The sequence below is a fragment of the Procambarus clarkii genome, chromosome 71 (genome assembly GCF_040958095.1).
Source record: "Procambarus clarkii isolate CNS0578487 chromosome 71, FALCON_Pclarkii_2.0, whole genome shotgun sequence".
Lineage (NCBI taxonomy): Eukaryota > Metazoa > Arthropoda > Malacostraca > Decapoda > Cambaridae > Procambarus > Procambarus clarkii.
Genome location: NC_091220.1, coordinates 15,729,067 through 15,755,889, shown reverse-complemented (window position 1 = coordinate 15,755,889; position 26,823 = coordinate 15,729,067). Strand labels below are relative to the sequence as shown.

General features: G+C 46.3%; 1 protein-coding gene across 2 annotated transcripts in view; it reads right to left on the bottom strand.

Moving 5' to 3' along the window:
• The window catches only part of LOC123745580 (protein toll), a 33,388-nt gene extending 15,073 nt beyond the window's left edge, over positions 1-18,315 (bottom strand). Inside the window, exon 1 of one of the 2 annotated variants that reach the window (XM_069312084.1) lies at positions 18,033-18,315. The gene's annotated coding sequence lies outside the window, so the exon portion shown is untranslated. Of the gene's footprint in view, positions 1-17,937; positions 17,961-18,032 lie in introns of those variants that run through there. The other variant, XM_045726251.2, reaches the window with a different exon arrangement.
• Between the last annotated feature and the right edge of the window lie 8,508 nt (positions 18,316-26,823).

Sequence of the window (26,823 nt, the reverse complement as noted above, 5' to 3'; positions counted from 1 at the left end):
AAACGTCGACCTGCATGAAGCGAGACCGTCCAGCCCAAGTGGATAGGACTTTACGAGCTTTAGGAAGAGCGAGCTCTAAGCCTACTACATGAGGTGTTATGAGCTGCACCCTCCTGTGAGACGGGAGGACCACCTCACACGCGCCGAATGAATTTCCCACAATGTGTGTGACGTCGAGTTTCTGAGAGTCGCCGGTTCCGGCCCCTTGCAATATGACGTCAGTTCAAGGTTGAAGAAGAATGCTTGTGCATGTTGCTGCATCAGTGTTGGCGCTCAAGAGCTGCACTTCAACTACAAATAATATAATACAAAACAACGAGTATTTTGGAGGAAAGCGTCCGGTTATGCGTGAGAACCCGATGGCTTATGGCAGAACTGGACACATCATTTCCCATGCAATTTACACAGTGGAGGATCTTAGTCTACGGGGCCAGTGTCGGTTGTTAATCACCTAGATAATTGGGTACTGGTATGTGACCAGTGTTTAATATAGGACGTATCCATACCCCTTAGGGGTATCCAGAGCCTTCGGGGGGTATCCATTTCCCTGTGGGGGTATCTATTTCTCTGGGGGTTCCCAGAGCCCTTTGGGGGTATCCAATTCCCTCTGGGGGCATCCAGAGCTCTCGGGGGGTATCCATCCTCCTGTGGGGGGCATCCAGAGCTCTCGGGGGGCATCCATCCTCCTGTGGGGGGTATCCAGAGCCCTCAGGGCAGGGGGGGGGGGTACGACAACCAAATAATGGGGTATGGGACTCAGTCTCTTAAACAGATTGAAAACAAAGTTGTTGTTAGATTAGAATTAACTCTGACCGTCAGTAAGTGTAGCTTGATGCCATGTTTTGAGTGCACCAAACACGTTAAGAATCTCACTAGTCATAGTTATTTGGAATATATATATATATATGTTTTGTCGTTTATTTTACCTAGAAAGAAATGATAACATCCTTATTCTTTACAGCTGTTCTGTTCCAACTCTTCATATGTAAAGTGTAACCAAGTTACTGATATATTTTTGAAGTTCAAGTTGAAGTTCAAGTATGGTTTATTGAGACAATACATCTCAAAGGGATAGATTAGTTTAGGCTATTTCTACCCCCTCCCTATATTTTTGAAGTTCAAGTTGAAGTTCAAGTATGGTTTATTGAGACAATACATCTCAAAGGGATAGATTAGTTTAGGCTATTTCTACCCCCCTTCCTATATTTTTGAAGTTCAAGTTGAAGTTCAAGTATGGTTTATTGAGACAATACATCTCAAAGGGATAGATTAGTTTAGGCTATTTCTACCCCCCTCCCTATATTTTTGAAGTTCAAGTTGAAGTTCAAGTATGGTTTATTGAGACAATACATCTCAAAGGGATAGATTAGTTTAGGCTATTTCTACCCCCATCCCTATATTTTTGAAGTCGTGTTGGCATGATAATGTAGACATATTGGGTAATAATCTATAATCGTTAAAATCGCTAATAATCTATACTCGTTGGGTCTATAATCGTTAAAAGGTTAAGATTCTTGTAAGACCAGTGTATATAGTAGGTTACTGGTACACGAGTTAATAATGGTTCAAGGGCGGATTAATAGGTCGTCACGACTATGTTGTGCTGGCCATGATAAAATTATGAGAAGTATTATGACAAGAAGACAGCAAAATGACCGCTGGACAACAAGATGGAACACACCAACAAATTGCTTCAAGAATATGATACCAACATCGAACCATATATAAGATGTCACCCTAACCCCAATGGACTTTGAAGCTGCCATAGACAGCACGCACGCACGCACGCACGCACGCACACACACACACACACACACACACACACACACACACACACACACACACACACACACAATCCCATCCCTAATCCTTATCCTGACCCATTCCCAGTGCTATATAGTCGTAATGGCTTGGCGCTTTCCCCCTGATAGTTCCCCCTTCACCAGGCAGATTAAAATGAAGATGTGTCGCCAATCTCTAATGACCTAGTGATATGTTGTACGTCAAGAACATGATACCACAACCCGTAGAGGCCCGATAATGCAGGAGACAGCAGGCCTCCATCCACCCAACACCTGCGTGCATACGTGTGTGTGTAGCCTACGCTTGAAACAACACCAGTGATATGATAACCCCCGGGTGGAGACAGGGGCGAGGGAGCAATACTGCCGGTCATCATTACGGAGGAAGACAGCGCCAGCCGTGGGCGAGGCGGTGACGGCCAGTACTACCAAGGTCAATACGACCTTCCTGTATACTCGCCTAGTTGTGCTTGCGGGGGTTGAGCTCTGGCTCTTTGGTCCCGCCTCTCAACTGTCAATCATCTGGTGTACAGGTTCCTGAGCCTATTGGGCTCTATCATATCTACACTTATGATTTCAAAGCGTTATATGACAAAGTGTGCTGGGAAGACGGGACACCACGAGCGTAGCTCTCATCCTGTAACTACACTTAGGTAATTACTTGAAACTGTGTATGGAGTCAGCCTCCACCACATCACTTCCTAATGCATTCCATGTGTATGGCTCAGACGGGGTTCCCAAGCCTAACAATCGTCCTAATTTATGATTGTGTTTTGTTTAAATACATTTTTTTGAAAATTAAAAGTTTTTTAACGTAAATTTGTACAGGTGGTAAATTATGAACATAAATAACATCAGGAAACATCACTTTCCTGTTCCCAGTGAATGGGTCAGTCCCTGTTTGTTGTTTTTGTTGCAACCCAAACAAATATGGCGTCGTGTTTTTAAACAAAAAACACCATTTAAGTGAATTGCTGTACTTTATATCCATACTCAGCCTCTGTATCATAGAGTATATGAACTTTTCACCACTGATAATTCCCATACATTACCCGCCTCGCAGATTGTACTCGAGTATCCACGTTACACTCGGTAACAAATCCTTTTGTTCCAGAGGCAGTAAAATATGACGTTCCTCTGTGACCTTTGCCTCTGTCAGCTGTAGATAAGTCAGCAGCCTCCTTAAGCCTTAAAGATGTCTACCCAAGCTGTCAGAATATACATACTCAGACACAGCAACGTCTGATAGGGGAATAATGGACATGTTCCATCCTTTGGAGACTTGAATAGTTGGAAAGTAACATTTACTTCCCCCAGGGAACATATAATTGACTTCCTGGTTGATGGGGTTCTGGGAGTTCTTCTACTCCCCAAGCCCGGCCCGAGGCCAGGCTTGACTTGTAAGAGTTTGGTCCACTAGGCTGTTGCTTGGAGCGGCCCGCAGGCCTCATCTCTCTTCCTGTCTCTCCTCGGGGTGTAGTATATTGTTGATTAAGATTTAGCTACTCAGAACGAAATGTCTATGTAACACGGGTTATAGTGAGCCCGTAATTGAGTTCGGTTATTCGCGTTAACCTTGTTACTCTGATATTTGGGTCGAAGTATTAAATGGAGGTGGGGTTTCCTCCTTTTTCCCTGTTTCTTTTTTGCTTCTGTTTTAGTGCACGGGTTTTAGTCGGATGTAGTAGAAATACCAGGTGGACACCACACCAGGCAGAGAGGCCAGGTGTGGTGACAACACCAGGTATATACACCAGACAACACCACACACCAGGTGTGTGGCGGCAAGCCTGCAGAGTGCGTGTCTTCACCACAGGTTGTCAAGGGCCTGCGGGCTGTAGCAGCAGACCCAGACACACCTGAGCCACACCAGGTGTGCTTTGTTTACTCCCTATAAGCCTACAGACCTGTCTCACCCCTCCACACACCTGCCTCACCCCTCCACACACCTGCCATACCCCTCCACACACCGAGCCTCGAGGTACAGTGAAGAAACAAGTGATCCCGGCAACACACCGAAGCCAAGCCAGTGTTGAAGAGAATCCACAACTGGCTTTTAGGAAGGGAGAGTGGATAAACGTTGCTATACCCGGGTGGGTCGGGGGTAGCTGCATGGAATAGAGGTGGAGGGGGGCCGGGTATGCAGGATAGTCGGGTATGAGGATAGTTGAGCCTCCGAGGGCGTCAGGACGGGTTTGGGCGGTTACTTTGCTGTGACATCCAGTCCAGTATCAATGATGTAGCAACCCATTCTCCAGTCTGGAGACAGTCCGGGGTTCGAGCGAGACTAAACTCGTATCGTCGCCATTGTCTAGACCTTCTACAGGACCGTTGGGCACGGTAGATCATCTACAGGACCGTTGGGGGTACGGTAATTTCGGGGCTTAGCGTCCCTGCGGCCCGGTCCTCGACCAGGCCTCCTTTTTGTTACACCCCTCCCAGGAAGCAGCCCATAGCAGCTGTCTAATTCCCAGGTACCTATTTACTGCTAGGTGAACAGGGGGGGCATCAGGGTGAAAGAAACTCTGCCCATTTGTTTCCGCCTCCGCCGGGGATCGAACCCGGAATTTAGGACTACGGCTGAAGCCAGCGGTCTCCTTGATGGCTTGTGGATACTTGATGGGGTCCTCAGCCTCCTGTGGCTTGATGATGCTGCTTCAGTATCTCTCACTGCAATGTCTCTCACTGCAATATCTCTCACTGTTATACACTGAGCAATTCCCCGGCAGTGAAGACAGTGTTGCCAGAGCTGCCGTGCCCCGAGTAGGCTAATTTTAAATAATTAGGCCTTACCATGCACGCTATTCTTGCAACCTTAACAGGCGGTAACTACCATGCCTAATTGGTCGTAACTCCTTAAGACACGACTGTAATATACTCAGGTCTACCGCCACGCACTGTATAGCTGAAGAGGACGCTGCAAAGGTTTGATAAAAACTCAACTTTAGTGTTTCCCAACATCTAATACTTCTCATTGATAGAATGAGAACCCATTTCGCATCCTTCTGGCGCGTGGGAAGACACGATACGAGGGAGATTATCCCATGCATAGCCCTCGCGGAGGCCTTCAACAGTCAGGGAGATCAACACAGCCAGTCAAACACCTTTTCTAATCGTGTCATCATGAAAAGAAGCGCTGAATACCGGTTTGGTCCGTCGGAATCTGCTTCAGTGCTTCCTAACCTGTTAGTGTACACCCCCCCCCTGTTGGTGTACACCCCCCCCCCTGTAGGTGTACACCCCCCCCTGTAGGTGTACACCCCCCCCTGTTGGTGTACACCCCCCCCCTGTTGGTGTACACCCCCCCCTGTTAGTGTACACCCCCCCCTGTTGGTGTACACCCCCCCCCTGTTGGTGTACACCCCCCCCTGTTGGTGTACACCCCCCCCCTGTTGGTGTACACCACCCTCCCTGTTGGTGTACACCCCCCTGTTGGTGTACACCCCCCCCTGTTGGTGTACACCCCCCCCCTGTAGGTGTACACCCCCCCCCCTGTTGGTGTACACCCCCCCCCCTGTAGGTGTACACCCCCCCCCTGTTGGTGTACACCCCCCCCTGTAGGTGTACACCCCCCCCCCTGTTGGTGTACACCCCCCCCTGTAGGTGTACACCCCCCCCTGTTGGTGTACACCCCCCCTGTAGGTGTACACCCCCCCCTGTTGGTGTACACCCCCCCCTGTTGGTGTACACCCCCCCCCTGTTGGTGTACACCCCCCCCCTGTTGGTGTACACCCCCCCCTGTTGGTGTACACCCCCCCCTGTTGGTGTACACCCCCGCCTGTTGGTGTACACCCCACCCCTGTTGGTGTACACCCCCCCCCTGTTGGTGTACACCCCCCCCCCTGTTGGTGTACACCCCCCCCCTGTTGGTGTACACCCCCCCCCTGTTGGTGTACACCCCCCCCTGTTGGTGTACACCCCCCCCCCTGTTGGTGTACACCCCCCCCCTGTTGGTGTACACCCCCCCCCTGTTGGTGTACACCCCCCCTGTTAGTGTACACCCCCCCCTGTTGGTGTACACCCCCCCCTGTTGGTGTACACCACCCCCCCTGTTGGTGTACACCCCCCCTGTTAGTGTACACCCCCCCCTGTTGGTGTACACCCCCCCCCCCCCTGTTGGTGTACACCCCCCTCCTGTTGGTGTACACCCCCCTCCTCCCCTCACCTGTACACTCTCATTACAATTACTATCACCTCTTCCATCGCCACATGTACTTCAGTCTCCAACACGTGCAAGAATTCTACCACAGCTATTCAATCTATTTGCATGAAGTCTATTTTGTCGCAGTTTCCGGTATATTACTGCCCCTCAGGCTGCTCTAAGACAGTGTAAGTAATCTCTTCGTAATCATTTTTATCAGTTCTATCTCATCATTTTTTATCTCATCAGTTCTATCATGCATTCGGTGCCCAATATGGGAAGGACTCCACATGAGCCCAACTCTGACTCATTGATTATTTCATTATATCTGTGTGTAACTTCAGACACAAACACGTCACTGTTGTTCCTTAGGGAGTTGAGGGCAGTCAAGGAGGTGACAGGGTTTAGGTGACAAGGCGTCACCTAAAGCTAAGGTGTCGATTTTGTGGATATTTATACTCGTTCGAGTGCAAGGATTATGACAAACAATTCTGTTTGAAGAGTGGAGGCCCAGGTATCTACACGTGGTCCATACTCGTGGGGATATGAGCCACCTCCCACTGTCACAACACCTGCACTTCCAGCTGCACCATGGGAGAGGAGCAAGGGAAAGGGAGCCATCAGTGAACATAATATGGGAGAGGAAGCGCGCTCAGAGCCACCATTTGGTCACCATTTGGTCCGGGAGACATCTCCCGTCACGTAGGGTGCAGTCGCACCTCCACAGATCTCCAGTATCAGCTCTTGATACTGGTAATGGCTCAAAAGGGCCACCACTTACGGGCTATTCATGCCCGTGCCACCTTTTGGTTGGTTTAATCTTCATCAATCAATCAGCGCTCAGAGCATCAATTTGGGTTAAGGCCGTGTACTGTCCTACCCGTCCCAGCACGGGTTACTGTTTAATCACCCACACACGCAGAAAAATGGAACAGTAATCTGAAAAGGGATTTAAAAGGTGCCATAAACTTGAGATTATTAATCCCCAGCCTTTCATTATCTTAAAACAAATAATACTAATGCCTGCAAGAAGGTTAATTTATATTGCTGATCTTTAGCCGGCACAAACGCTTACGTTGAATAGAATTAATCAAGCTGGTAACAGTATGGTAATGATCGCCCTCTCCCCCCCCCACATGGCCGCCTGCGACCATGTTAACGCATCAGATGCGTCTTGGTTTCTACCACAGACGTGGCCACTTGTGTACAAGACTAACCAGCACACACCCATCTGACCCCGACCTCCAAGGCCACAGTGGTGCAGCGAGGCCTCTGCTCCTCTACTCTCCCTTCCCCCTCCATTCCCCTCTCCCTCATCACTCCCTCTTCCTCCTTTTTCCCATTTTTCTCTCTTCCTTCCTCTCTTCCGCATCCTCCAGCTTCAAACACACATTTTCATTTATTTACCAAACAATCTAGGGACTCAGTCAGCCACACTTCACTGATTACATGGGGAGGGGGGGAGGGGAGAGCGGGGTCACTATTAGGCACGACTCCCTCTTAATAGAATCAAAGTGGGACCTACCCCCTACCAACCTATGTCCGTCCCCAACCCCAGACCATTTACCCTGCAAAGTTGGTTGAGGCTACCTGCAAGTTTCTGGTTTCCACCAACCCCACACACAGGTGGCAACGGCGAGGGGCCAGGCCATCACCATCAGGCCCCTCCACCAGCAGGCGACAACTCAACGATTGCAATAAATTTGCAAAGTTGAAATTCTGTGCATGCGGCGAGGGGGGGGGGGGTGAAGGGGGGGGCGAGGTGATGAAGCACAGATAAGCGGAGAGCTGACGCCATGATGGACTGCATCTGTCCCTTCCTGTGACATTTGTGTTTCCTCTTGAGCCAGACCGCGTCCTCCCTCCTCCCACTCTCTTGAAGGCCACCGAGGGGGGGGGGGGGGACAAGTGCCACTTGCTGGGGTCACCCACTCAGCCAGGCACCTGTCATACACTCAGCCAGACACTTTCACCCACTCAGCAAGACACTCTCACCCACTCAGCCAGACACTCTCACCCACTCAGCCAGACACCTGTCACCCACTCAGCCAGGCATTTTCTTGGACTGTCAGAAAGCCTTTGACACAGTACCCCATAAAAGGCTGTTACAAAAGTTGGAGCAACAGGCAGGAGTAAAAGATAAGATGCTGCAGTGGATAAGGGAGTATCTAAGTAACAGGAAACAGCGAGTAACTGTGACGGGGGGGGGGGGGGGGGAGGCATCAGGGTGGCGAGATGTCACCAGCGGAGTCCCACAGGGACTTGGACCCAACCTGTTTCTAAAAAATGTAAACGATCTTCCAGAGGGACCTTGTATACCACTTATGTCAGACCAATCCAGGAATATGCAGCTCCAGCCTGGAGCCCATACCAAGTTAAACACAAGACAAAGTTAGTGAAGATTCAGAGGTATGCCACCAGACTAGTCCCGGAACTGAGAGGTATGAGCTACGAGGGAAGGCTAAGGGAGCCTTACCTCACGTCTCTGGAAAAGAAAAGAGCAAGAGGAGACATGATAACCACCTACAAAATTCTTAGGGGAATTGACATGGTGGATAAAGACAAACTCTACAGCACGGATGGAACAAGAACAAGTTGACACAGGTGGAAACTTAGTACCCAAATGAACCACAGAGACATTAGAAAGAACTTTTCGTGTCAGAGTAATTAGTAAATGGAATGCAATAGGCAGTGATGTGGTGGAGGCTGACTCCATACACAGTTTCAAGTGTAGATATGATAGAGCCCAGTAGGCTCAGGAATCTGTACACCAGGTGATTGACAGTTGAGAGGCGGGACCAAAGGGCCAAAGCCCAACCCCAGGAAGCACAACTAAGTGAGCACAACCAGGTGAGTACACAGCCACCACCACCACACACAGGTGGAAACTGAGTGCCCAAATGAGCTACAGAGATATTAGAAAGAACTTTTTTAGTGTCAAAGTGGTTGACAAATGGAATGCATTAGGAAGCGATGTGGTGGAGGCTGACTCCATACACAGTTTCAAATGTAGATATGATAGAGCCCAGTAGACTCAGGAACCTGTACACCAGGTGATTGACAGTTGAGAGGCGGGACCAAAGAGACAAAGCCCAACCCCCGGAAGCACAACTAAGCGAGCACAAGCAGGAGAGTACACACCCACCACCACCGCACAAGGCCGGGCGCCAGAGGGACAACAATGGCGCGCAGTCTTGCTATAGTGACCGCTGACTGTCGCGGTAAATAGTCTAAAGAAACCCGCCTTTGTTCCCACTCCACTCTGTTTCGCAGAGCGACCTTCACCTGTTCACGGACACCAAACACCGCCATTCAACCGCCATACGCAAGTCCCCTCGCACTAAATATATCTCTATTGACACACTAGGAATTCAGGTGTACACGAGAAATACCGTTTTTGTGTCAATTCAAGTATTTACAACATCATTGTGACACACTGAACTCTTCAAACTTCCCGCGCTCTTAATATTGTGCCACAACATTTTAATGTTTTATAACACGTGTCCCTCAGCATATAATGTAACCAGGGACAGCATTACGTAATACTGGAGAGAAGAACAGCCTGGAGCGCAGGGAGGATGGTGAGTGGAGGAGCTCAGTAGTGGTCAGTGCTAATGTAAACAACTCGCCTCCACTCCTCAACACTCCATGCCACTCCTCCGCATTCCCACACCTCCACAACCAACAATATATATATATATAAATATATATATATATATATATATATATATATATATATATATATATATATATATATATATACATATATATATATATATATATATATATATATATATATATATATATATATATATATATATATATATAATATCCCGGGAGCGATTCCAAGAAGCAATGAAGCAGCTTGGTGACCAAGGTTGGAAGATGGAAGTTCAGAGGTCAGACTACAAGATATAAAGTCATTGGAGATGAGGTTAACAAGCACCTGGAGGAACTACAGCGACAAAATAACTAGTACCAGACTAACTGTCACCACAGCCGTTGAAGGCTGCACAGGTACTTCCTCACCCACTGACTACCTGGAACATACCTGGAGAGGGTTTCAGGAGTTCTTCTACTCCCCGGGCCTGAGGCCAGGGAGCCGGTCGGCCGAGCGGACAGCACACTGGACTTGTGATCCTGTGGTCCCGGGTTCGATCCCAGGCGCCGGCGAGAAACAATGGTCAGAGTTTCTTTCACCCTATGCCCCTGTTACCTAGCAGTAAAATAGGTACCTGGGTGTTAGTCAGCTGTCACGGGCTGCTTCCTGGGGGTGGAGGCCTGGTCGAGGACCGGGCCGCAGGGACACTAAAGCCCCGAAATCATCTCAAGATAACCTCAAGAAGAGCTTCGACTTGTGATAACTTGGTCCAACAGGCTGTTGCTTGGAGCAGCCTGCAGATCCACATATCCACTACAGCCTGGTTGGTCCGGCACTTCTTGCAAGAACTTATTAAAGTGCATATAAAACTATATGCTGAACTCATTTTCTTTGAAACAGTCTGAAGGATTTGGTTTTCTGTAAATATAATTCTAGGGGATGCTCAAATAGTTTTTGAAGTTCATATTTCACATGTTTGAGAATAATACACCATATTAACATAACCAAAACGTAATGAAACCTAACCATAGATAGGAAGTAGATAATAACATTTGTAACACAAAATCAAATAAAAACAATCACTACGCCTCTGACTTCAGGAAGTTATAAAGTAAACTATAATCAGACCAAGTGATTGGTGCGTGAGACGCGTGTGTGACCATGTTATGGAGGAGACAATGATGGGACGAGGCAGAAGGGCAGCTGAAGGTCGAGTTGCGTGCTTGTGTGGTTCGCTGGTAAGCCTGCGTCTTGTCCACCCCCATATATACCACCCATTGTTAACTGCCACCTATACCACCCACTCTTCCTCCCCCACAATGGCCGCCACTTCCGGCACCCTCCCACACACACATCAACAACAGGTGCGTGGACTCCCTCAATGCATCAACGACGGTAATTCCTCCCTGTGTTGAAATAGCTTTCCAGGAATTCTCACGGAACTACCCCAGGAACTCCCCTGGAACTGATCTGGAACTTTAAGGAACTCCTCTGGAACTGATCTGGAACTTTAAGGAACTCCTCTGGAACTGATCTGGAACTTTAAGGAACTCCCCTGGAACTGATCTGGAACTTTAAGGAACTCCCCTGGAACTGATCTGGAACTTTAAGGAACTCCCCTGGAACTGATCTGGAACTTTAAGGAACTCCCCTGGAACTGATCTGGAACTTTAAGGAACTCCCCTGGAACTGATCTGGAACTTTAAGGAACTCCCCTGGAACTGATCTGGAACTTTAAGGAACTCCCCTGGAACTGATCTGGAACTTTAAGGAACTCCTCTGGAACTAGGAGAGCTAGGAGACGGGCACTAGCAGACTCGAAACACGAACCCTCACGAGTGAGAGACTATCCACTGTACTATGCGCAGCCCTAATAAGAAAAGATCCCAGAAGCAACTAACCGCTGCCCAGCTGAGATTTTAGACTTTCCCTAACTACTGAACCACGGTGGAATTGGTGGTCCACGCCTGTCAACCACACTACCGTTATCTTGAGATGATTTCGGGGCTTTTTAGTGTCCCCGCGGCCCGGTCTTCGACCAGGCCTCCACCCCCCAAGAAGCATCCCGTGACAGCTGACTAACTCCCAGGTACCTATTTACTGCTAGGTAACAGGGGTATCAGGATGAAAGAAACTGCCCATTGTTTCTCGCCGGCGCCCGGGATCGAACCCGGGACCACAGGATCACGCGTACAGTGTTCTGTCCGCTCAGCCACCGGCTGGAGCGAAAGATACGGAAGGAAATGCAGAATAGAACCAGTGAAGAGTGTTGACCAGACCACACACTAGAAGGTGAAGGGACGACGACGTTTCGGTCCGTCCTGGACCATTCTCAAGTCGAGTAGAGGTGCCAGAGGCACAATTAGAGAACACTGAACTTCAGAGGTCCACAACTGTTCAACACCCTCCCAGCAAGCATTAAAAACATTGCTGGAACAAAGGGTGGACGTCTTCAAGAGGCACTTGTACAGGTTCTTGCAAGAAGTGCCGGACTACTCACCCCCGTGACCACCACTCACACCCAAATAATGAATTTCCTTCTCGCCATTTTGCTCCGAGCCTCACCTTAGTAGCGTCATGGTGGGTCTCCGCACCCTCCCCCTGCCCTCAGCACCACTCTGCGTCTGCCTGCGGGCCTGTCTGCGTATCTGAGACCCGTGTCTCTGCCTGTCTGCGTGTATCTGTGTCTGTGTGTCCCAGACTTACAGGGGTCTCTGACCTCTCAGCCACCATCAATCATTAACCACAACTGCACCACAAACAAACAGCCACACTGGCGGGTGTTTATCGAAAGTTAGAACAACGCCGGACTGTTCTACAATAGTTCGCTAGAACACATTGTGGTATAGAGATCTCTCTCTCTCCATCTTGCCCTAGTTCCTTCCTTTATCTCTCTCTCTCTCTCTCTCTCTCTCTCTCTCTCTCTCTCTCTCTCTCTCTCTCTCTCTCTCTCTCTCTCTCTCTCTCTCTCTCTCTCTCTCGTTATTGATTACAGTCCAACTACACCAGTCAGGTGTGTAAGGCAGGTGTACAACTACACCAATCAGGTGTATAATGTAAACATTAGAGGCACTCAAAAATAGAGTGCACTTGTGCACTATTTCCACCAAACCCTCAAGAGGAACTGGACTTAACCAAGCATCAAGTCTAAGTTGACGCAGGGCCAAACTTGAAGCTCAGTACGGCGCTCATTCAGGCTGTGAGAACAAAATATAACTTGGAATATACCATATATGTACTTATTAATATGCCAAATATTGACTATAAGCAATAAGTCATATATATACTGTCTTATGCGAGAACGGGTTGCTGAGGGACAGCGGCGGCGTAAGTGTGTATGTCTTGCGTTTACTTCTTCAGTATGGTTAGTTAGTGTATACTCTAACAGCCTTGTTACAGACTTGTTCAGGCGTCTTATAGGCAAGTGGAGGCCAGGCGGGCACAATGGTTTCTAGGTTATGAACACGGCAGGCTCCTGACTCATCGGAGTAGACAGTAGCAGTGACTCATCAAAGTACACAGCAATAGTGACTCATCAGAGTAGACAGTACCAGTGACTCATCAAAGTACACAGCAATAGTGACTCATCAAAGTAGACAGTACCAGTGACTCATCAAAGTAGACAGTACCAGTGACTCATCACAGCCAGGCGGCCACCCAAGAAACCTTCCACCAGCACATGGAGCATCAACCCCCCACCCCACACCCCCACCCTCGGTCACTTTCTCCTACAAGAGGCAGCAGGAGTCCCCCATTAACCTGGGAGCGCACAGCCACCTTCACTTGGAGTTCCCAAGTACCTTAACCTTGGCCAATATCACCTTTCCCTCTGGAAGATCCGGCTCGGATCTGCTACGAGGTGCTGTACTGCTGGTCCGAATGCTTTACAAGGGCCGTGACGAGGATTCGAAACTACGTCTGAGAGCATCCCAGACGCTGCCTTTAATCACCTCCTGACTGGTTAACCATACGTTTAAGGATGGGACAATTAACCGGATGCATTAAGAAGCAAGTGAAGGTGGAGCCGGGTATGGTGGCTGGACAAAGCGACTGCTATGGTTGCTTGCACAAGATCCTGGACCTTCCTCGTTTAGCATATTAAACGCGCTGAAATTGCTTTCAAGGTCAATATTTATATATATAGGACTTGAATTTCAACATTGTATTGTATATTGGGATATACAACATTGTATATTACAACATTGTATTGTATATTGGGATAATTTAGCACTGTTAATCTTGGATGTTAGGCTATAACGCAATTGTTTACAAACTAATTTTTATCCACTGCATCCATAGACGATTTATTTTTGGTTTACCTATAGCCCCTCCCCCCTATCCCCCCAAAAGTATATAAATATGGGGGGTTGCAAGTGTGATCTTAGCGTGTAACATCAAAATAACGCAGTTCAAAATGCCATCAATCATAGGAAAATCACATTCAATATTCCGTCCCGCCAACAGTATTTGGTGGAGGCGGCGCCAGCTGACGTTATTGTTCTGCCTCTGATCTAATACCAAGACGAGGCTTTGTGTTATATTGGCCATGTTAAGCCCTGTTGTGTTGCTGGCCATGTTGAGCACTGCTGTGTTGCTGGCCATGTTGAGCACTGCTGTGTGGCTGGCCATGTTGAGTCCTGCTGTGTGGCTGGCCATGTTGAGTCCTGTTGTGTTGCTGGCCATGTTGAGCACTGCTATGTTGCTGGCCATGTTGAGCACTGCTGTGTTGCTGGCCATGTTGAGCACTGCTATGTTGCTGGCCATGTTGAGCACTGCTATGTTGCTGGCCATGTTGAGTCCTGCTGTGTGGCTGGCCATGTTGAGCACTGCTGTGTGGCTGGCCATGTTGAGCACTGCTATGTTGCTGGCCATGTTGAGCACTGCTGTGTGGCTGGCCATGTTGAGCACTGCTATGTGGCTGGCCATGTTGAGCACTGCTGTGTTGCTGGCCATGTTGAGCCCTGCTATGTTGCTGGCCATGTTGAGTCCTGCTATGTTGCTGGCCATGTTGAGTCCTGCTATGTTGCTGGCCATGTTGAGTCCTGCTATGTTGCTGGCCATGTTGAGCACTGCTGTGTGGCTGGCCATGTTGAGCACTGCTGTGTGGCTGGCCATGTTGAGCACTGCTGTGTGGCTGGCCATGTTGAGCACTGCTGTGTTGCTGGCCATGTTGAGCACTGCTGTGTTGCTAGCCATATTGAGCACTGCTATGTTGCTGGCCATGTCTACCGGTTATCAATCTTACCGGTAACATTTTATCTAATACCGATCATAATACTATCCTTCTATATTACATATCGCTGTTACTGATTACAATTACTACAATAATGTTGAAATGTCTCTCCAAACTGGCCGAATAATTTATCAGGAGTGAGCTAAGTTTCAGTACATGTGTGACCGTGTAGCCTCGTGCATGCCTATTGGTATGAATAGTCGACGATAGTAGTCATTATTTCTCCTATATTAAGGGGCAGATGGTGGAAATTCTTACATTACGGGAGACATTGTTCGTTACTAAGATGTTCTTAGAAGATCTGCGATTGAATGTCTGCAAGGTAGGCTATCCCAGCACTCTGGCTCTATTAAGCAATGTCAATTATATAAAATATGTATAAATGTAGTATTTTCCCTTGTGAATTGATGTAAATATAACCTTTATATTGTATATTATTTAATAAAGAAAAACATTAAACAATGCCTCACTGGATTCATATATCGAGGCCGCCGACTACAGTACACACTTGTACCTTAAAAACAAAATATAACTTGACATATACCACATATGTACTTATTAATCAGCCAAATAGTGACTACAAGCAATAAGTTATATATGTACTGTCTTGTGCGGGAGCGGGTTGCAACCCACACACACCGAGGAGTAGTGTGAGTATGTAGTAAGGGGACTAGAGACATGATCATGCCGTGCAAGATACTAAAATGGATAAAAAGTGATGATCTGGAAGCGTCATTTCTAGACAACGTACAAATAGAGCGAGGAAGCACAAGTGAGAGGTGGAGACACACATAAGTGAGAAAGGCAAGAGACTGTGAATTACGAGGCAGTGGTAGGCTGTAAGTGTAGAGATGTCCGCTTGTAGTAGTAATGTATTCTCTACTTCATCCATACTCTATAAACAAACCTATCCCAACCTATCTCAGGCTATCCCACCCCAACGTATCTCAACCTGTGACCAAGTGATCACATGTGTAATATTACAGTTTTAGCATGAACTTTACAGTGAAATCTCGTACACGTAATCTCCTCCTGGCCTGCGTTACTTTCACTGCATCGACGGTGTTGGCGGTGGAGGGGAGACCACTGTGAACCCTCTCTGACCTCATGTTTACAACCACTTGATCCGGGTGACCAAATGCCATGATAATATCCGTTTCCTATGCATCGGACTCAATAGATTTGGTGGTAAGGTTATTATAAGGAGAAAGCGCTAAGGCATTATGACTATATAACACTGGGAAGGGGTCAGGATAAGGATTTGGGATGGGACAGAGGGGGTAGGGGGAACGGAATGCTGCCCAACCGCTTGTGGACGGTCGGGGATTGAACACCGACCTGCATGAAGCGAGACCGTCGCTCTACCGTCCACTCCTGTGTACACACACACGTGGTCCTGTGTACTGGACACTACACCCCCACAGAGAAGGGTGAACCAGGGACGTGTAACAACAATTTGTCAGTGTAAACAGGATACGCATGACGAGTTGTGTTATATTATTCACCACCAGGACCCGTTGGCTGACTCACCTCCCACCACTGCCATGATAACACTACACTGACGCCTCCTCCACTACACCCACAGCCCTCAACACTACACTGACGCCTCCTCCACTACACCCACAGTCTTCAACACTACACTGACGCCTCCTCCACTACACCCACAGCCCTCAACACTACACTGACGCCTCCTCCACTACACTGACGCCTCCTCCACTACACCCACAGCCCTCAACACTACACTGACGCCTCCTCCACTACACCCACAGCCCTCAACACTACACTGACGCCTCCTCCACTACACCCACAGCCCTCAACACTACACTGACGCCTCCTCCACTACACCCACAGCCCTCAACACTACACTGACGCCTCCTCCACTACACCCACAGCCTTCAACACAACACTGACGCCTCAGAAAATAACTACGAGGGACCTGGTTCGATGCCTGTACAAGATCAACCAGCCTCTGGAGGGTTATTAAGACCACCACAACAGCTTATACTGACCACTCAGCAAGTATACTTTACCCCTCAGCATACCCCATCATTCAACTATGTATATACAACAAGCGGGTAACCCTCTCGCTGTATATATTTCCAGAAGGACTAAACATGCTTAAAGCTAACAGATAACATATATATACCTCAGATCGTCACAGATAACAGGAAAATAATATATTCTCAGAAATGTACACCACACCATTTCAAAACACAAGCTTCATGTTCCTACAACACCACATTCTGAATGTCGAGTGAAGAACTGAGTGAATGTAGAATGAAGAACAGAGTGTAATGTCGAGTGAAGAACTGAATTGCTGCAAGAATTGTCAGTGAATGCTTGGCCAACGAGGCATTGAATACATATCTTTTGTAATATGTATGTATGCCAGAGGTTCCCAATAGGCTACAGCTTATACTTTTGTAATATATATGTATTCCAGAGGTGGCCATAGACTAGAGGCTATTTTTTTTATCTTTATTTAATAAAATAAATTATAAATCATATATACATAAATTTTACGAGGCAATACTACATTACATATACAGAAGTATAATTCTCATTTAACAAGTATTTCCTATTATCACAGAGCATGAATTTAAACCCGTCACTTATATTTATTTTTCTTTAAATGATTTACAATTTTAGAGATTATATTTACATTATTTTACAGGGTAAATTATTAGTTATATATTTTTTTACGGCCTATTGGCTTACTTGACTACAGTAAGGCTGGATAATTTACCCTAATAACCAATAGCTTTTTGTTTTGTAGGCAAATTAGTTTACCTAATGAGTACGAAATGTTAATTATAGTATAGTTTTATGTAATGAGGCATCACCTCATGATGAGTAAATGAGCATTGGAGACAAGCACTCACCTCATGATGAAGCAGAATGAGATACAGGCACTCATCTCATGATGAATCAGTATGAGATACAGGCACTCATCTCATGATGAATCAGTATGAGATACAGGCACTCATCTCATGATGAATCAGTATGAGATACAGGCACTCATCTCATGATGAATCAGTATGAGATACAGGCACTCATCTCATGATGAATCAGTATGAGATACAGGCACTCACCTCATCATGAATCAGCATGAGATACAGGCACTCACCTCATGATGAATCAGTATGATACAGGCACTCACCTCATGATGAATGAAGACATGAGACACTCACCTCATGATGAATCAGTATGATACAGGCACTCACCTCATGATGAATGAAGACATGAGACACTCACCTCATGATGAATGAAGCAGCATGGAAGACATAGCAGGGAATCCCTTACACACACTCCTGGTCGTAGTGGATATCAAGGCTAGCCAGTCCTCACACACTCACAACCCCTCATGGGTCCAATTACAACAATTTCTCCCTAAACTGGTCAACTGACAATCACAACAACTCCTCACGTGAATGGTTATTGACGTCAAAGTAAAAAGATAATATGTTATATCAACACGACACTGGTATGGAAGCGTCCGCTCCCACTGGCTTTACAAGCAGCACTCAACCGCACTGGCTGGCATGGACCTGCCTCCTATGTTCAGTTGCCTAGTTCACTATTATCTACCAATATCCACCTCCCTCCACCGCCACCAGTTGCCTAGTTCACTATTATCTACCAATATCCACCTCCCTCCACCGCCACCAGTTGCCTAGTTCACTATTATCTACCAATATCCAGGTCCCTTCACTGCTACCAGTTGTCTAGTTCACTATTATCTATCGATATCCAGCCCCCCTCCACCGCTACCAGTTGTCTAGTTCACTATTATCTACCAATATCCAGCTCCCACCACCGCTACCAGTTGTCTAGTTCACTATTATCTACCAATATCCACCTCCCTCCACCGCCACCAGTTCTCTAGTTCACTATTATCTACCAATATCCAGCTCCCACCACCGCTACCAGTTGCCTAGTTCACTATTATCTACCAATATCCAGCTCCCACCACCGCTACCAGTTGCCTAGTTCACTATTATCTACCAATATCCAGCCCCCCTCCACCGCTACCAGTTGTCTAGTTCACTATTATCTACCAATATCCAGCTCCCACCACCGCTACCAGTTGCCTAGTTCACTATTATCTACCAATATCCAGCTCCCCAACCGCCACCAGTTGTCTAGCTCACTATTATCTACCAGCATCCAGTCCCCTACCACCAATAATAATTTTACAAATCCTGTTTAGATAGCACCTATTGTGGCGATCTTTCAATTGTCAGAATTCGTATTTAGCTTTTAGATAGTCGTATACCGACTAGTCGGGAATTCTTTTAAAATAAATGAAGCAAAAACACAAACTTAAATATTCCTAGACCTAGTATAGCATATATATGTTAGGCCTCATATGTCGTGTATTAGGCCTAGGGAGGTTAGGATAGGTTGTTCGGTTTGAGAAACTCAATAGTTCAGATTTCTACGTTCTAAGTTTGTTGTAGGTGGGTATATACACTATATATAGTGTATATATACTATATATAGTGTATATATCGTCCTCATCATTACTATAATTACTTCCACAACAGGAGTATGGGAAGGGAATTATCGGGAGAGAGCGCCAAGCCATTACGACTATATAGCACTTGGAAGGGGTCAGGATAAGGATTTGAGAAGAGGAGGATGGGCTGAATATGAAAGGCAGCCTAGCGGATGGCCATCCTGCCTCGTGGCTCGGACAAACTACTGAAATACGCATTTAACAACTGTTGTGGCAGCTGCATGAACTTATCTCTTTATTTCTTCCTGTTATGACAACAGCTTGTGTCTATTTTGGAACCCATCCTACAAAAATGGTAGTACTTAAAGCAAGTATTGGTGATACGTACTAAAAGTGACTTTTGTTTACCCACAGAAGACTCACTTTTGTGCTACTGATATAGCACACAGAGTATGTCAAAAGCTCCACCAGTAACTGTACTGTTATCATTGTCTATCTATAGCTATGTATGCAACTATAAGCCTATTCTCCTCGATCTTAAACCTACTTTAGTACACGTTAGGCGTTGACTTCGCTCTGATGCTCTCTGCAAAATTAATGGGATAAATTGGTTATTTTTGTGTGTGTGTCTATTTTTGTACCTTCAACCCATGGTTGTTATAAATATCATTGATTTTGGGTGATAGATTGTTATTATATCGTATAATCTATGTGCTTATCATGCCTCGCATTCCGTCAACTCGTCCTCCTACTAGAGCGTTGCATTTTTTACGTTTACTTCACATAAGGCCAAAAAAATCGTCGTACTAGAAAATGGAAGCGGCTGGCGAAATTGACGTACTGTCCCGTTTTCTGTTTTTGGTCCTCTGGTAGGTTGATAAATGGGTACTTTAGTACGACATTTTCTTGATGTTGGGAAAACCTTCGTAGGATAGGCTGGATATAAGCCTAGCTTGTATAAATACACTCTGCCTGCCTGTCCCCGACACCATTAATTATGAGGGGGAGGGAGGGGGTGATATTATTCAGGACCCAGATTCACGAAGCAGTTACGCAAGTAATTACGAACGTGTACATCTTTCCTCAATCTTTGACGGCTTTGTTTACATTTATTAAACAGTTTACAAGCATGAAAACTTGCCAATCAACTGTTGTTATTGTTATAAACAGCCTCCTGGTGCTTCGGAGCTCATTAACTGTTTTATAATTGTAAACAAAGCCGCCAAAGATTGAGAAAAGATGTACAAGCTCGTAAGTGCTTGTGTAACTGCTTCGTGAATCTGGCCCCAGGTTCCTTGCTAATCGATATCCTCGCTTGGGCAGCTATTTTGTTTTTCTTTCTTAAATAACATGCAATATAAAGATCATTGTGTGACTATTGCCCCTCCACAGGATACAATCCAACATAGTTCTCTAACACCTGTATACTGTCGGGTAGACAGGGATACTTGAGGTACAGATACGTGCTTCACTATCTCGCTTTGCATTGTAATTCTTACAATTTCAATTGTAATTGTATTTGTCACTATCTCGTCTTGGATTGTAAGTCAGGTGATTAACAGAGAAATTTGAGATGGTGTGGTAGTGGGTGTGGTGTGAGCATAGTATGAGGGGTGTGGTAGTGGGTGTGGTGTGAGCATAGTATGAGGGGTGTGGTAGTGGGTGTGGTGTGAGCATAGTATGAGGGGTGTGGTAGTGGGTGTGGTGTGAGCATAGTATGAAGGGTGTGGTGGTGGGTGTGGTGTGAGCATAGTATGAGGAGTGTGGTAGTGGGTGTGGTGTGAGCACAGTATGAGGGGTGTGGTGTGAGCACAGTATGAAGGGTGTGGTAGTGGGTGTGGTGTGAGCACAGTATGAGGGGTGTGGTAGTGGGTGTGGTGTGAGCACAGTATGAAGGGTGTGGTAGTGGGTGTGGTGTGAGCACAGTATGAGGGGTGTGGTAGTGGGTGTGGTGTGAGCATAGTATGAGGGGTGTGGTAGTGGGTGTGGTGTGAGCATAGTATGAGGGGTGTGGTAGTGGGTGTGGTGTGAGCATAGTATGAGGGGTGTGGTAGTGGGTGTGGTGTGAGCATAGTATGAGGGGTGTGGTAGTGGGTGTGGTGTGAGCACAGTATGAAGGGTGTGGTAGTGGGTGTGGTGTGAGCACAGTATGAAGGGTGTGGTAGTGGGTGTGGTGTGAGCATAGTATGAGGGGTGTGGTAGTGGGTGTGGTGTGAGCATAGTATGAGGGGTGTGGTAGTGGGTGTGGTGTGAGCATAGTATGAGGGGTGTGGTAGTGGGTGTGGTGTGAGCATAGTATGAGGGGTGTGGTAGTGGGTGTGGTGTGAGCATAGTATGAGGAGTGTGGTAGTGGGTGTGGTGTGAGCATAGTATGAGGAGTGTGGTAGTGGGTGTGGTGTGAGCATAGTATGAGGAGTGTGGTAGTGGGTGTGGTGTGAGCACAGTATGAAGGGTGTGGTGGTGGGTGTGGTGTGAGCACAGTATGAGGAGTGTGGTAGTGGGTGTGGTGTGAGCACAGTATGAAGGGTGTGGTGGTGGGTGTGGTGTGAGCACAGTATGAAGGGTGTGGTAGTGGGTGTGGTGTGAGCACAGTATGAAGGGTGTGGTGGTGGGTGTGGTGTGAGCACAGTATGAGGAGTGTGGTAGTGGGTGTGGTGTGAGCACAGTATGAAGGGTGTGGTAGTGGGTGTGGTGTGAGCACAGTATGAGGAGTGTGGTAGTGGGTGTGGTGTGAGCACAGTATGAAGGGTGTGGTAGTGGGTGTGGTGTGAGCACAGTATGAGGAGTGTGGTAGTGGGTGTGGTGTGAGCACAGTATGAAGGGTGTGGTAGTGGGTGTGGTGTGAGCACAGTATGAGGAGTGTGGTAGTGGGTGTGGTGTGAGCACAGTATGAAGGGTGTGGTAGTGGGTGTGGTGTGAGCACAGTATGAGGAGTGTGGTAGTGGGTGTGGTGTGAGCACAGTATGAGGAGTGTGGTAGTGGGTGTGGTGTGAGCACAGTATGAGGGGTGTGGTAGTGGGTGTGGTGTGAGCACAGTATGAGGAGTGTGGTAGTGGGTGTGGTGTGAGCACAGTATGAGGAGTGTGGTAGTGGGTGTGGTGTGAGCACAGTATGAGGAGTGTGGTAGTGGGTGTGGTGTGAGCACAGTATGAGGAGTGTGGTAGTGGGTGTGGTGTGAGCACAGTATGAGGAGTGTGGTAGTGGGTGTGGTGTGAGCACAGTATGAGGAGTGTGGTAGTGGGTGTGGTGTGAGCACAGTATGAGGAGTGTGGTAGTGGGTGTGGTGTGAGCACAGTATGAGGAGTGTGGTAGTGGGTGTGGTGTGAGCACAGTATGAGGAGTGTGGTAGTGGGTGTGGTGTGAGCACAGTATGAGGAGTGTGGTAGTGGGTGTGGTGTGAGCACAGTATGAGGAGTGTGGTAGTGGGTGTGGTGTGAGCACAGTATGAGGAGTGTGGTAGTGGGTGTGGTGTGAGCACAGTATGAGGAGTGTGGTAGTGGGTGTGGTGTGAGCACAGTATGAGGAGTGTGGTAGTGGGTATGGTGTGAGCACAGTATGAGGAGTGTGGTAGTGGGTATGGTGTGAGCACAGTATGAGGAGTGTGGTAGTGGGTGTGGTGTGAGCACAGTATGAGGAGTGTGGTAGTGGGTGTGGTGTGAGCACAGTATGAGGGGTGTGGTGGTGGGTGTGGTGTGAGCACAGTATGAGGAGTGTGGTAGTGGGTGTGGTGTGAGCATAGTATGAAGGGTGTGGTAGTGGGTGTGGTGTGAGCACAGTATGAGGAGTGTGGTAGTGGGTGTGGTGTGAGCACAGTATGAGGGGTGTGGTAGTGGGTGTGGTGTGAGCATAGTATGAGGGGTGTGGTAGTGGGTGTGGTGTGAGCACAGTATGAAGGGTGTGGTAGTGGGTGTGGTGTGAGCACAGTATGAAGGGTGTGGTAGTGGGTGTGGTGTGAGCACAGTATGAAGGGTGTGGTAGTGGGTGTGGTGTGAGCACAGTATGAAGGGTGTGGTAGTGGGTGTGGTGTGAGCACAGTATGAAGGGTGTGGTAGTGGGTGTGGTGTGAGCATAGTATGAGGAGTGTGGTAGTGGGTGTGGTGTGAGCATAGTATGAGGAGTGTGGTAGTGGGTGTGGTGTGAGCACAGTATGAAGGGTGTGGTAGTGGGTGTGGTGTAGACGTTCACACACCCCACACACAGGTTCCAATACCCTGTGTGAAGGGTTTATGTCACTTATTTATCACATGGTACTGACCTCTTAGTGATTTATTGTTTCTCGTATTTCAAAAAAACTATATTTTATGCTCTCGGTTTTACTATTAAATGTGTTAAATTGCTAATAATTTTCAGTTGTTTCGTCCACAAGGATAATATATATATATATATATATATATATATATATATATATATATATATATATATATATATATATATATATATATATATATACAAAAAAATGTCAGTAGGCTCTTGTGTATTACATAATCCCCAGGTCACATCTTTCTTCCCCGATAAGAACTGCCATTTCTCGAGGTGAAGGGCCTGAAGGAGGCATATATATATATATATATATATAGGCTGTGAAGGTGCCAGAGGGGAACCAGTTGACTGAGACACGTGGTGAGAGGAGCACTGCGGCAGCCGGCTCCTGGAATTACCGCCACACACACCAGACACCGTGACAGTGAGTATAGTGATGGTCTCTGATCCACGTGTTGTGTGACCAGGTGTGTGTGTGTGTGTGTGGAAGACAGGTGTTTGAGGAACGGGTGTTGTCACGTGATCCAACACCGGCTGCTATAGGCCTTGCCAACTGTCAGCAAAGCAAGTAACTTACTTCTTCCTCAACGTGTCTGTTGATCCACTGCTTACAAGTTTAAGTCTCATCAAAACACTGACTTCAACAGAGTGTTCACAAGCTGTGAAATATTATTATTGTTCCTTATTATGAACGTTTTACTTGCAGTCTTTCCGGTAGCAAATTGTCAATGATCGATTAGTGGTCTGGAACGTTTTCTGTTCTTCCCTAAAGTCAGTTCTCCTTTACTCCTCTGCTTCTCGCGAGGGGAAACTTGCATTAGAAACCCAAAGTCTAACCAATTTATACTCTCTTCACATTGTGGATTAAATCATTTTTAAATCATTAAATCAGCATATCATTTTAATTTCCAATTGATATCTTTTGAAGTTTTCAGCATATCATTTTAATTTCCAATTGATATCTTTTGAAGTTTTCAGTAGGCGTGTATATTAATTATGTCAAGTTTCGACTTACTGCTGTTATTGCATGCTTCAGTCACGTCTTTTTCATTTAATTGCAAAAAAACTGACTCTTTTTTCAACCTTGTAACTTGGGTTGTAAAATGTGTGTTATTGACGTTCCGAAAAATATACCTATTAATCCCCAAGATCTGTACTTATCACATTGTACTTTCCTGTGTAAATAAATATATAAATAGTTAAATAAATAATGGCTGATTACAGATTGCCATGGCAGTCTAGTATACAAGAGAGGGTTGGAGGTGGGAGAGGTAGTCTACACGGGAAGATGAGAGGTAGGAAGGACTACCAGAGATGAGAATGAGTGCATGAGAAGGAAAAAAATGGGGGGTAAAGATATGGTAATCTTGAGTAAGCGCAATACTAGAGGCCCCCCGTTGTATAGAGTGACAGTTAGGCCTACTGAAAGCTAGTCATGATCATTTCATTCCCTTTATACACTGCACATGCACAACCTGTTCTCAGATTAGGCAAAATTGTAATTAATTTTGTCAATAAAGATGTTAATAATAATAATACTGAAAGCTACCTGCCAGCTTCTGTACATCACATAGCAAATCATTTAAACGTCCATGACTGATTAACACTACACAAATACTTTACATTATGTACAATATACATTTGTTCATAATTTTATGTTTTTGGGAGGAGGGGCGTTATTAAAATTTAAAAAAATTAAGGTAAATTTTCTTTTTTTTTTCCAGATGGAAACCAACAGAGACCGTAGGCTTTCATAATGGTGAGAATAACAAGTACATGGAGGATCTTACTACTGTAGAAACTTGCTTAACTTGATCAACTCAAGTTTCTGAGTCCGTGGCGGAAAGAATGCGAGAAAGCACTCAAAAGATACCAATGTATAGAAAACACACGTTGAGAATATGTTATTGATATAAAAATACTGTTTATGAAAATATATGTTATTAAGACAAGTGAGTAGAGAGAGTTTTGTATAACAAATACATTCTTGGGAGTTACTGGCGAAGGAGCAGTTCACGACCAAACTAAGATGAACGTGACGACGCTGTTGTGGACCTTGGTGCTGGTAGTGCTGACTGTGCTCAAGGTCGCCATCACCATCGTAGTCACTACCATCAAGACCATTCTAGTCAAAAACGACTGGTTATGGACCCAAGGTTGGAACATGGTAGCGTCCTTCGGCCAGAGGGTCGTGGGCTTGGTGGTGGAGGGCGCGAACTTGGGTCTGGGCAACATGATGGCCACTCTTCTCCATGACCTTACCGCCTTCGTCTCCGGTGTGTTCGGCGTGGTGGTGGCGGTACTCTCCAAGCTCATGACTCTCACATTCTGGTTCGTCAAGTACCTAGTCAATCGCTGCAAGGACATGCCCAACACCCATCTCAAGAATAATATCACTGAGGAGAAGGCCATTACTCTTCACGACCTCAGCTAGTCGACGACCATCACGACTATGGCGGGTCCACGAGATTAGCATGCGAAATGGATGTAATTCGTCAACGACTGAAGCTTTTCATGGCATTAAGCAGTCGAAGATATCATATGGCGATGGATTTGAACAGTTTGCCATTGTCAATTTGTCCACAACCTCTGCAAATCGACTTTACGAAGACGTCCTTAAGAATACGACCACCAAAGCCCTCCCTCATCTGCACCTCCAGTAACGGACATTCCCAGCTACCTTAAGATTTTACATGTCATTAATCTCTGTTCACCCGACTACCTCATATGAATATCGTCAGGCACCACGATCATTCCCCTTCCTTGGCACCCGTTCTGTTTTTCAAATTTAAACAAGAGATTCAATGGTTTCGTTCAGTGTAACAATATTTTAAGTCAACTTTTGATGGACATCGTGCAGTGTTGTATGTTTCTTCTGTATACAACTGTTGTGAATCTGGTTATCTTTATATGATGTATACAGTGAAATTAATGTCTTGGCAAGTCTTATAATATTTGAAAGATACACCATTTGTCCAGATAGCGGGTTGAAGTGTAAATATTGGTCGGTGAAAGTCAATTAACATCACGCATTTGGGAATCGGGAGTCATTACTTCACTTCAGCTTTTTATATAATATAGTATCTAGGTTTGTATTTATATTAATTATCGCCAACAAATTTGCTAGTTGTCTAGTAATGAATCCAATATATCACACTATATAAACAGCGAACTATGATACGAATTAGTTTAACAAAGCATTTGATAAAGAAATGCTAGGCATCACATGACATAGCAAGGCTTAGCGTCTTGTCCAGGAAAGATCTGAATTTATAATGTCAAAAGAAACTACATAAAAATTAATGTCGCAAAAGTTTTCTTTCGAAA